This window comes from Tachypleus tridentatus, chromosome 9 (genome assembly GCF_004210375.1).
Source record: "Tachypleus tridentatus isolate NWPU-2018 chromosome 9, ASM421037v1, whole genome shotgun sequence".
Taxonomy (NCBI): domain Eukaryota; kingdom Metazoa; phylum Arthropoda; class Merostomata; order Xiphosura; family Limulidae; genus Tachypleus; species Tachypleus tridentatus.
The window spans coordinates 139,636,870-139,649,465 of record NC_134833.1 but is presented as its reverse complement, the minus strand read 5'-3'; the positions used below and the strand labels follow the sequence as shown (position 1 = coordinate 139,649,465).

Below are 12,596 nucleotides of genomic sequence, written 5' to 3'. Positions count from 1 at the left end.
AAGAAAATTAGAGGAACCTGAGAGTACAAGCTTTACGTTTTTATTGTATGTTCTGTTAGGCTAGAGTACAATCCAGTGCCAGACAAAAACATACTGACGTTAATAAATTCCACCAGATTTCAAAATCTCCTGATTCTTTCTCTAACTCTTCGATAATTACTTGTACTAATTACTACTGGGGGAGAGGCGTTCTCCTTATATGATTTACGTAAAAACATGAGTAATTTCACACGATTTTAAAGTGTCACTCCATTACACTGGTTGTTGTAACAGTTACAAAGGTTGTTGCTCAATATGATTTAATATATTATCCCACCGGTAATGACACCACAGTAAACTTAGGGATAAATTTAATAATTAGAATAACCTTATTATATGTATGTTTTATACGAATAATGTGTATTTTAACGTTAATATCAGACTAGTGAACTTTATTATTTGTAAATATTTTCAATTAGCAAATAAGAATGATCAGGTTTAGAAGATTTTAAAATATTTAATAAGGGGTAAACTGGAGGGGGGAGAGATGGTTTGAGCTTTCAAGATGAGTGTTCTGTACCGAATAACACACAGCCAGCCTACTTTGGCTACCTATAGCTTTAGCCAGCCTACTTTGGCTACCTATAGCTTCAGCCAGTCTACTTTGGCTACCTATAGCTTCAGCCAGCCTACTTTGGCTACCTATAGCTTGAGCCAGTCTACTTTGGCTACCTATAGCTTCAGCCAGTCTACTTTGGCTACCTATAGCTTCAGCCAGCCTACTTTGGCTACCTATAGCTTGAGCCAGCCTACTTTGGCTACCTATAGCTTCTGAATCGTTATTTTTTCACAAGGCAAAAATTGCATTGTTTCGTAATTCAAAAAACTTTCAAATATGTTCCACATAGTAACACCTGCATATATTCGTCCAACCAACAAAGAGCAGTTGTTTTTAGTTAACTAATACTTACGTATGCGAAGGATATTCCACAATAAATTAAATATCCCCTACGTTTACACTATTTTATATGTTGTAGTTATCAATAATAAATACGTTACAAGTGATCACGTGTGTGTGATTTAAGTTTTGAAGCAACGACGTTAACGTTGTTATTAAATTAATATCATTTTTGGTTTTGGTTTTGGTTTTTACAAATTAGTGATTTCAGAACTAAATACCAATGATATATAAAATGGCAAAAAAAAATTTACCGAAGACTTTATTATGTGCCCTACGACGTTGTTCAACAAGTCAACCAACTTTTAACTTTTAATTTCAAACATAAATATTTCAAACCAACATTAGTTGGTTGAAGTCAAGTACAAAGCCATACAATGGGCTTTCTGTGGCTCTGCCCAACACGAGTGTCGAAACTCGCTTTGTAATCTGCAGACGTATCGCTGTCTTACTGGGGAGGGTCAACAAGAGGAAGGCGTTGCTGTATAGTTACTTGCTTATTGAATTTCGCATAAAGCTATTTGAGGATTATCTGTGTTAGTTATCTTTCGTTTTCAAGAAGTGATAGACTATAAAGTGGGCAATTACTCAGCACCAGTTACCACCAGCTCTTCAAATGCTCTTTTACAACAAACAGTGGAACTGATCGTTACATTATAACGCTCCGATGGATGAAATGTCGAGTCAAACGCACTAAATAGTAGTACAATGGTTAGATTTGGTTATTGTTAAACACAATGTGCTATCCGTGCTATATCCACCGCGGTTACAAAAATTCGATTTTCTGTGTGTGTTATAAGCCGCAGACTAACATGGCGTGTTTCATCACAGTACTTTATCCATGAAACGACAGAAACGTATATAACAATGAAAATAACAGTCGTATTAACTACTACCTTCGTAACAAAAAATAGGACACCATGCTTCTGTTTGTGTAGTAAAAATACATAAAGGTACCAATAGTGAAAAACATACTGTTATCAAGAATTCGGTCAGGATGAACAAATTGTGTTGAATTCGCAGCTCTTTCTGTAAATATCTGTTACAAGTATCCTCAAAGGCCACCTACTGCTAATTAAGTTGCTCTACATATTCAGAGTATTATTGTAAAACGGTTTTATAAGCTAAAATACGATTATCAGTGTAACTTCATGTGTACAAGAGCAACCGTATTATGTGCACAAGACTTTACGTCATACAAAGAGAAGCTTAGTCTTCATTTACAAGTTAACACGTCAGAAAATGATATTTTAATAAAATAACAAAATCGCTACGCTGCATTAATAAGTTAATAGTATCCTCATTCCGTCACGAATAAGTCAGACAAGGGTATTTTAATAAAACCATTAGGCTGCATTTACCAATTAATAGTATCCTCATTCCGTCACGAATAAGTCAGACAAGGGTATTTTATTAAAACCATTAGGCTGTATTTACAAGTTTATAATATCCGTCACGAACACGCCAAAAAAGGGTATTTAAATAAAACCATCAACCACTTAGACATATTAACGGCAAGTAAACAACTTTCAAGTGACATATTACCTGTACAAAAATCAGTAAAAAAGAAAGAAAGATTGCAACTGGAAAGGAAGGACGAAGAGTACCTGACCCTCCTGTAGGTCTCAAACCTATGAACTTTGACCTCGCCACCACTGGTGCCACTAATACATATGATATCGATCGTAGATCCTTGTAAACAACTTGCTATTTTGTCAATATTATCGTTACATTTAACCTCTGATCTTGGCTTTTGACATTAATAAGTGCACTTGCAGAGAGCTTGTAAGAACCACTATGCCGTTAAATGACCTTCACCTCGACTTACCTTATCAAAAACTTTCCTCGGTACAATAATCCTGTTTTGCTACTAATAGAAGTTTGAAGTAGATGGTTATACAAACATCCTACTAGCTGTAGCTGAATTAAGAAAGTTGAGCTCAGCGGAGTCCAGAGGTTAACGTTCCGGATTATGTATTTGTAAGTTCATTAGTTCAGTTACTGCAAAAATGATTTTAGAAATAAATCAACAAATAAATCACGCTCCGTACGTTTTGGGTCAAGGTTACATTTTATATAAAGGTGAAGGTCATACCTATTATACAATTTAACAAAAGAAACCCAAGCATTAGTGATGGGTGGTGCTCTCTTCCCTTTCACCTATCAGTTTTAAACTAAAGGTATCTAACGAAAATAACCCTCGTGTAACTTTGTGCGAGTGTCTTAAAAAAGTTTAAGGTTTATTTGTTTTGAATTTCGCGCAAAACTACACGAGGATTATCCGCGCTAGATGTTCCTAATATAGCAGTGTAAAAACTAAAGGAAAGACACCTAGTCACCACCACCCACCACCAGCTCTTTTACCAAAAAATATTAGGATTGACCCTCACATTATAAGCCCCCAAGGCTAAAAGGGCGAGCATGTTTGGTGTGACGGGGATTCGAACCCGTGACCCTTAGCTTACTAGTCGAGCGCCCTAGCGACCTGATCATAGAAGTTTAAGGTTGCCTACCTACTTTAATATTATTTTCAGGATTATTGTATGTCTAGTTTCAAATATTTTTGGGCGTTGCTAAGCGACATGCGTGTTATAACACTAATAATTATGTAATAATTTATTGTTTTAGATGGCACGTCCCTCATCATTAGTGTTTCATTCTTTTAAAATAATATCAATATAATTTTTTACAAAGACGAGTGTCAATCATTACGTATCATGATATCAACTAATGATCTAAGCAAGCTACTTTTTAAGAACGTTACTATGTGAGAGGTGACCATATGTGGATATGTTGCATAATCAACAAGATAAAGAGATTTACGTTAAGCTGAGTTAGAAACTTCTCAAGTTATACAATGGACCTCCCACTGTGCATAAGCCCTCAAGCTAATCAGTGGGAGTTGAGAGTGGCAGTTTTCACCCCCCCCCCCAAGAAGATTAGAGGAACCTGACCATAAAGTACCAGCTTTGGGATTTTATTGCACGTGCAAAACATTTGAGGTGAAATTAGTACATTTATTGTCACAATGCTGTTTTAAATACGCCTCTCAGTGACACAACGGTATGTGTGTGAACTTACAACGCTGGAAACAAGGTTTCAATACCCATGGTGGGCTAAACACAGACAGCACATTGTGTAGCTTCGTTTTTAACTTCAAACCAACTTAAATCCTGTATTCTAAAGATGACTGGTATGGGTTTAAAACCTTTAATTAAAACGAAGTACAGAATAACGTTTCGACCTTCTTACTAAGGGTCATCTTCAGGTTAAAAAAGACAGTTTGAAACTGGCCGTTACGGGGTTTGTTAACCTTAAGTATGACCCTTAGTAAGAAGGTCGAAACGTTATTCTGTACTTTAATTAAAGTTCTTAACACCTTTACCAGCAGTCTTTAGAACAATTTTTTACTTCAAGTAAGTTTCTCATAATCGTGAATAACGTAAATATTCTTTCAATACAAGATTTTTAGAATAATACAAAAGAATTCTAATTGCAGACAACAAAATCAGTTAGCCTACTTGTATTAGGACTGACAATAGTTAAGCCTTTATTAAGTAGGGCCAACATTCGTTTAAAAATTAAACTACAACTTCTGTTTGTTTTTTTGCTTTAGTTTATTAGGCCTAAACTTTACCGTGCTTAGTACTATTAATCAATAAAGATACAATATTATTCTAGAACATAATGTTAGACTTTTTAAAACAAAAACTTTGATAAACTTTTAATACGTTGTTGTACAAAACACCCACTGAAGAATATTTACATCCGTCGTATTTTCAGAACAGATAAAAGTGAGTATTATAATAATAGATACACAGTTTTTTATATACAATACGGGAATTTAACTTTTCAATACTTGAGTAAAAACTGCAATCCAAGATGATTCTTTAAATATAAATCATTAGTTATATAACTATTTAAATATTCCTAAGCCAAAAACATATTACACTGTATTTTATAAATTATAATCAATAAGAAACACGATGAAAGAAAGCGATCGGTTTGTCTTCTTTGGTTATGTTATTTCAGCTCACATTACTATATTTAATACCACTTTATTGTACAGAATCGTTGTTTTTTTGCTCATGGAAAATTTTCACGTGCATATTAACGACAATGCCAAACATGCACGTGACCTCGATTCCTGGCAAGAATAAACCGGAAATGGTATACATCGCTTTTGTTTAAGATATTTTTGCACAACAGATCTTATTTGTCCACCATTAAGATATACAGGTAGAAAACGACGCAGTTTGTTTGTTTTTTTTTTAATTTCGCGCAAAGCTACACGAGGGCTATCTGCGCTAGCCGTCTCTAATTTAGTAGTTCAAGACCAGAGGGAAGGCAGTTAGTCATCACCACCCACCGTCAACGTTTGAGCTACCCTTTTACCAACGAATAATGGGATTAACCGTAATATTATAACGCTCCCACGGATGAAAAGGCGGGCATGTCTGATGTGACGGAGATTCGAGCCCGCGACCCTCAGATTACGAGTCAAGCGCTCTAACTACCAGTAGGGGTCAGTGTTTGGCATGAGGTGAAACATACGTAAATCGCATTTTCGTGTATATCCAAAAAGTTGTGGGTAGGGTGATTACAGTAGTATATATATATATATAGATTATGCTGGAATGCCATGCCGATATTTTTTTCTTTACCAATAGACATAATGGTGGATACCGCTTCACTTAAACAACTGTGTAATCCTAGTTTGTTGGGCCTTCTTAAGTATTTTTTTCTTCAATTTCTCGTGCTACAAACATCAGAACGTACAGTAAGTGGAGTTCTATCTACAATTGACTGGAATGAAGCAGATTATTCAAGTAATACAAATATCTCAGAGTGGATGATCTGACCAAGACTCTCATTTAACTTGTGAAATAATATGTATGAATAATTATTCAAAAGCTGCTTTTGGAATTTTCGCAAAAAGTTAAGTGAGTACCACCTGATTATGAAGTTACAGACTACGGAGAAATCGATGGTCACTAACATGCACTACGAACTTTCTGGACCAATTTTATCTGATTGAACTGTGACAATTCACCATCACTTTTGTAGAGAAAGCATCCAAGGCCCTAAACTGCGAAGCACGGGTTTACAATAACGGTTCTCGAACCAGAAATCTTCAGATTCAGGAGTCAAGCATGCTAACTATAGCGACAATTGGACTTCTGAAGAAATAATATTAACAAGTAAACAGACATATAAATGTAACTATTTTTTGGGAGGGGATACTTTTTATGCGATCAAATTTTGTAAAAGTTCCAAATGACACCCGCCTATTTAGTGGTAAATCACTGCTTCGCTCAGAGTAGCGTAGAACATGCCAGCTTAGCCGGAATAAAGGTTTGATTTATATATACTTCTTTTTTGATAATGTTGTTTTGTCCAAAATAAACAAGTTTTACTGACGTAAGGAAAAGATGTTTTACCGTTCACTGGACATCAGTTTGAAGGGGAAATACATATTAAACCGATTATGTGTTTACTTGTCCTATTCACGTCCAGTTTGTTTAAACACGACCATTTTTTATCTGTATTTTAGAAAAAAACAATATTCTTTAACTGTCCTACTGTGGCTTATCAAATCGACTTGTTCCTCATGTCAAAGGGTCTATTACAAAATAACGACTTTCTTTCAGCATGAAAAGATCACATATGAAAATGGTTGGGATGAGTTCTATCCATAAACTTGACAGTCAACAATCCAAATGATCTAACAACTTTGGAAAGTGTTACAAGCAAAATAACTCTTCTGTTTATATTTATTTTGATAGATTGTTTACGATAGGCGGAAGACTTTTGAAATGTCATCCTGTACACTTGCGTCTCCACAACAGTTTGTTGCCGCGTATTCTACTAAGTGTCATCAACTCTCCTATTTAATTTGCACGCGCCTTTCACTCTCTATTAATCTTATCCCCATTCTCACACTCACGAACACTATCTCCAAATGTTAGAGGTTTTTCTTTTGCGATAAATAATGTGACGAATTAACAATTGATTTTAAAAATGTTTAGAAAATAGTTCATAAGTTCATGTCTTACGTTAGTTATAAGATCTCTAGTAAGAAACATGCACAGGTGGATTTAAACAAAAATAAGATCAGTATAGCAGCAATTAATCCCACTAATTTCACACAGTTTTTTTATTACATTTTTACAGTGAGAGTCGTAATTGGCAAAACATTATTATTTTTTAAACATGTGGACCGGTAGTGAATGGTACAGTGTTCAACAGTTTGAAGGTTAAATTTTAACATTTAAAACTGAAAAGGGCTAAAACTGACTCCGTTTTACGATAGTACACGAAACATTTTGGGCACGTTGTTAAATCTTTGGGAATTTTCACTTGAAAAATGTATGTGTGTTTTCTTATAGCAAAGCCACATTGGGTTATCTGCTGAGCCCACCGAGGGGAATCGAACCCCTGATTTTAGCGTTGTAAATCCGTAGACTTACCGCTGTACTAGCAGGGGGCTTGAAAAATGAAAAGCTGAATATTACAGCAAAATACAAATAGTCTTAGTATGTTATTTACTTCACGGCCTACTTTTACCAGTTAAGACACGAATATGTCTTTCCGATACATTATGTAAATATTCACTATATTTGCGTATATCTTCAATAAAAGAAAAAAAATGGGTTTCAAATTCTATAAGCCCGTAACACATCTGTAGTCAAATTAATATATTTATTACAACAGTGCTTTCTAGAATAATAAAAGTCTAGAATAACACAATTCTAAAATCGTTGGATTGTAACCGCAGAAGCCGAAATCAAATAGGTCCACCTCCCTTAAGCCTAACGTCAGTTAAGCCTTTATTAAGTATTGGCTGTATTTGATAAAGAGATAAAATAACACTGTAACTTATGTGCGCCTTTTCTTTAATTTAGTTCGGGCTAAACTGTTTGTTTGTTTGTTTTGAATTTCGCACAAAGCTACTCGAGGGCTATCTGTGCTAGCCGTCCCACATTTAGCAGTGTAAGACTAGAGGGAAGGCAGCTAGTCATCACCACCCACCGCCAACTCTTGGGCTACTCTTTTACCAACGATTGACCGTCACATTATAACGCCCCCACGGCTAAAAGGGCGAGCATGTTTGGCGGGACGGGGATGCGAACCCGCGACCCTCAGATTACGAGTCGCACGCCTTAACGCGCTTGGCCATGCCGGGTCCCGGGCTAAACTCTACCGTACTTAAAACTATCTTTAAACCGACTAACAATGTTATTCTACGAACTAACGGTGGATATTTTTAAAAAATGGATAAGCTTTTAATATGTTGTTATACAAAATGTCTACTAAAATATATTTATAACCGCTTAAATGAAAAAAGTTTGTGCACATGCACATTTATATAATAAGGTGCGCGTACATGACAAAACTGATTATTGTTATAATAGATTTATTTTGCCATGTTGGTTATGAAAGTACCATCCCTGCTCTATAGCGACCACTACTTCTCGTTCTTCTCCCAGGATTCGATAAGATGTCCTTCTTGTTTGTTCATTTCACCTTTATCAGATTAGCTATACTGAACATACTTTCAATATAACTTTCTTGTCAACGAAATTATAAAATTGTGTCGTCTCATTTAGAACGTACTGATGTGATAGTTCGCAAATTCGAAAGTTGACTGGCGCATGTTTAGTGGACGGCCCATTATGTAGCTTTGTGCTTAACTTCAAACAAACAAACTATCATGTTTAGTGCACTACACTTGCCTGCAATGTGGAGAAATGAGCAGAAAACGTTCTCACATTTTAGGGCACGGCATGACCAGGTGGTTAAGGTACTCGACTCGTAATCCAAGAGTTGCGTGTTCGACTCCTCGTCGCATCAAACATGCTCACCCCTTCAGCCGTGTGGGCGTTATAATGTGATGGTCAATCCCAGTATTCGTTGGTAAAATAGTAGCCCAAGAGTTGGCGGTGGGTGGTGATTACTAGCTTCCTTCCTTTCCTCTAGTCTTACACTGCTAAATTAGGGACGGCTAGCGCAGATGGCCCTCGTGTAGCTTTGCTCGAAATTCAAAACCAACCAACTACGTAGGACATATTACCTCTTGCAAGTGTTACATGTCAAACGTTTTGATATTTTCCTCACTTGCTACTCCTTGTTTATTTGCACTTTATTTAATGTGAAGCGAAATAATTGGTTTATATCCTACGTATAAACGATTAGCAGCTCTTATATGGGCTTTCTATGTTGTTGCTTTTTCTGCTACTGATTAGTTTTGGTTACACATCTCACTTTTTCCACATGGCTTTGTTACTAATTTATAATACAAATATAAGAGAAAAAATGAAAGGTCAGACGAAAAGGTAGTGCAATATTGGTCTCGGGTTATTTTGTGGAAAACGAAAACAGTTTTGTCAAACATCATATGGCCTATTTGCACATCTATTTTACGACAAAGCTACTAAGACTATCTTCAGCAGCGCCCTACTTTCTATCATCTACGTAAAACGACTGGCTGTCATTCTCATAATGCATCCACAATTTAAAATGCGGCGAATATTTGGAGTTATTGTACAGATTCGAACTCTTCTCGCCAGCTCCAAAACGACGCAAAAATCAGACCACGTCCCACGATAATCATCTTACAAGTTTTGTACAAGATGTAACTGCTGAAGATTTAGAGACGTGATAACGTTTCGGCATGTTTCGCTTCTCATCATCGAGTCCTGAGATGAGTATCATCTGAAACACGGCGAAACGATTCCGTATCTCGAAACCCTAAGCTCGATGGTTACAGCGCGAACATAATTTAAGTATGGTTAGTAGGCTTACTACACATGTTTGAGAAGTTTAGTCTACGAGCGTATTAGAGACGACAATGATATATTCGTATTATATGGTATATAGAACATCAACAGCACTTTGTAAGAGACATGCATTAAACGAAGGTCAAAGATCTCCAAGGTTAGGGTATAATCAGCTTTAATTTAAAACTACTAACGAAAGAAAGGGCAACCAGTTTGCATTACACACTGCCTTTATCGACTAGTAGACAGACTGGACATTTAATTCATCCATAACTTAAAAGTTCTGAGCATGATTCGATACTATAATGTGCTCTGCGACTGATTTTTTATCATATATCTATTTTAATATCGGTGTTTCTTTAAATTAAATTTATATTTAGAAATGTACGTAACTTATAAGGTTAAATCTGCAATGCAAAATTCCCTCCTATTCACTAAAATTGTAGAAGATTCTCGAATGTAATAACACTGGGGAACACTTTTTTCAGTAACTTTGAGTTGCATTGGATATTTTAACTGATTCTGAAGGGGTTTTAGGCGCTGATTTCAAATCTGAAATTAGTTTTTTCTCTACAGGCTCTAGTTTGTATGCAATTTGAGGTTAATGAAATTGTACAAATGTGAACTTGCGTAAACCATGTATAAGCATTTTCACGTCCATATATATATATATAGATAGCTCTAATATTTTGATCATTCTTCTTTTGTTTCAAACATGGCTTCCAAAAATAGATATAATTGCAGAAACAAGCCTGATGCCTTCTGCTACATATGTGGATGCTCCACACTCAATCGTCAGAGACGTAACATATCCTCGTTCGTCAAGCGTGCCTACAAGGCATATTTTGAAGTTCATCTTGGTGATCAAGACAAGCAATGGGCTCCTCATGTTGTGTGCCACAATTGTGAGGAAATGCTTCGAGACTGGACCAAAGGAAAACGCAATGGTCTGCCTTTTGGTGTTCCAATGATTTGGCGCGAACCCACCAACCATGTAACTGACTGTTATTTCTGCATGGTAAACACAACGGGTGTTGGGAAGAAAAACCGACATAAGATTACGTATCCGAACATTCCCTCAGCTATTCGGCCTGCTATTCCTATAATAACGAAAAATTAAAAAATAAATAAAAATGTCAAATTGCATAAAATCTGTAGCTTGCAGACAAAAACCGACTTCAGATTTGAAATCAACACACTCAAATTGACTATAGAAAAGTCTTTTTTTAAATGCAACAAAATGAGTGTTCCCCCAGTGTAATCAACAATAGATGTGCTTACGTGAACACTAGTGTCTCAACTATGTTGTTGTGCAGGGTGAAATTTCTGGAGATTGTCCTCACGCCTATAAATGTAACCAATGCATATATATATATATATATATATATATTATTGGTTTGCTATAGTCGGTATACTATAAACCTCTGAAGTTATAACGGTAATTAACGCTTATTAATCAAAAATTTTAAATATTTGATCAGGTACGTTTATGTATTTCGAACATTAAACTTTTTAACTGTAGTGGATTCACATCGGACATCAGTAGTTTTAAGAGAACATTATATAACTTTAGCGATAGAAAACTTGGTGGAACACTATAGAGCCAGTTACGTTCCTGTTAAGTGAATTGTGCCTATATCAACTCGCTCATCGTGAACCTTAAGAGGTCAAGGAAGTCCCAGACCAGAAAGAAGACTCAATATTGTTTGTAAGTTTGTAAAACTTTTGTACATAGATTATTATTTGCAATAACCGTTATTGTAAATTATATTTCTGTTTGTATATAAAAATACGTTCGTATTAAGGAAGAAACTGTATCAATCTTGTTGACAAATACCATAAGTTGAATATATAGCGACATCTATTTAACTTATAAATCTAAATTGTCATTTAACTCAGTTTCAGATTATTTAAAATTGTAATACGTAACAGTATAAAAATTTGAACTTTTTTTTACAAGCTTCCCAGCACGATAGCCTCTAAACCACGTCTGGTCATATCTTCTGCAGTCAACAGGAGTTCTGTGTGATGTCTGGAACATTCAACGAGAGTTTTAGAGTTAAAAAGATCGTCTTTCTTTTAATCTAAGAATATTCTGCGAGAATCAGTTTGGAAAGATAAAAAAAAAAAAATTGATTTCATTGTTTGTCATTTACAATTATATGTCCAGAGTCATGAACAATGGGTCTAAGTTTATTTCATTTTCTACCGAATAAAATATATCAAACTAATAAATGAATAATGTCGATATGGGTGCTAAAAATCAGAGATAAGTTTGAATATATAACAAGAAAAAATGTTTTTTTGGGTTGCATGTGATGACACAAGCTGGTGATATAAACAATTTTCAAAACGTCGTATTGCACAACCAATCAAGTGTCTACGTTTAATTGTACTAGTTTCTACATAATATGTACAAGCAAGAATTAAAGGAATTATCATGGAAAAATCTGTACTTCGGAGCATTTTAAAATAGGTTCCCTCCAGGAGGTACAGCGGTAAGTCTATGAATTTTCAACGCTAAAATCAGGAATTCGATTACCCTCGGTAACCTCAGAAGATAGCCCGATGTGACTTTGCTATATGGTAAACACATTTTGAAACAGTGTCACAAGTGTAGGTCTAGTGGTTAGGATGTTAAGCTGCAGATTGAAGAGTCCGGGGTTAGAGACGTGATACCACTGAACACACGTTGTATTTTCAGCTTGAGGCACATATTAAGAGTAAAATTCAATCTCATTATTCTGTTGAAAGAACTGAGTATTGGCCTTGTAGTAGTGGGTTTGCTTGTAGGATGACGTTCCTCTTGTTAATATAAGGAACGTCTACACCTGGATCTTGCAGGTCGCAAAGCTGACCATTTAGCCCACGTGTTATAA

General features: G+C 35.6%; 1 protein-coding gene across 5 annotated transcripts in view; it reads right to left on the bottom strand.

Moving 5' to 3' along the window:
• The window catches only part of LOC143226513 (uncharacterized), a 181,747-nt gene that overhangs the window by 96,185 nt on the left and 72,966 nt on the right, over window positions 1–12,596 (bottom strand). The gene's annotated exons all lie outside the window — the stretch shown is intronic.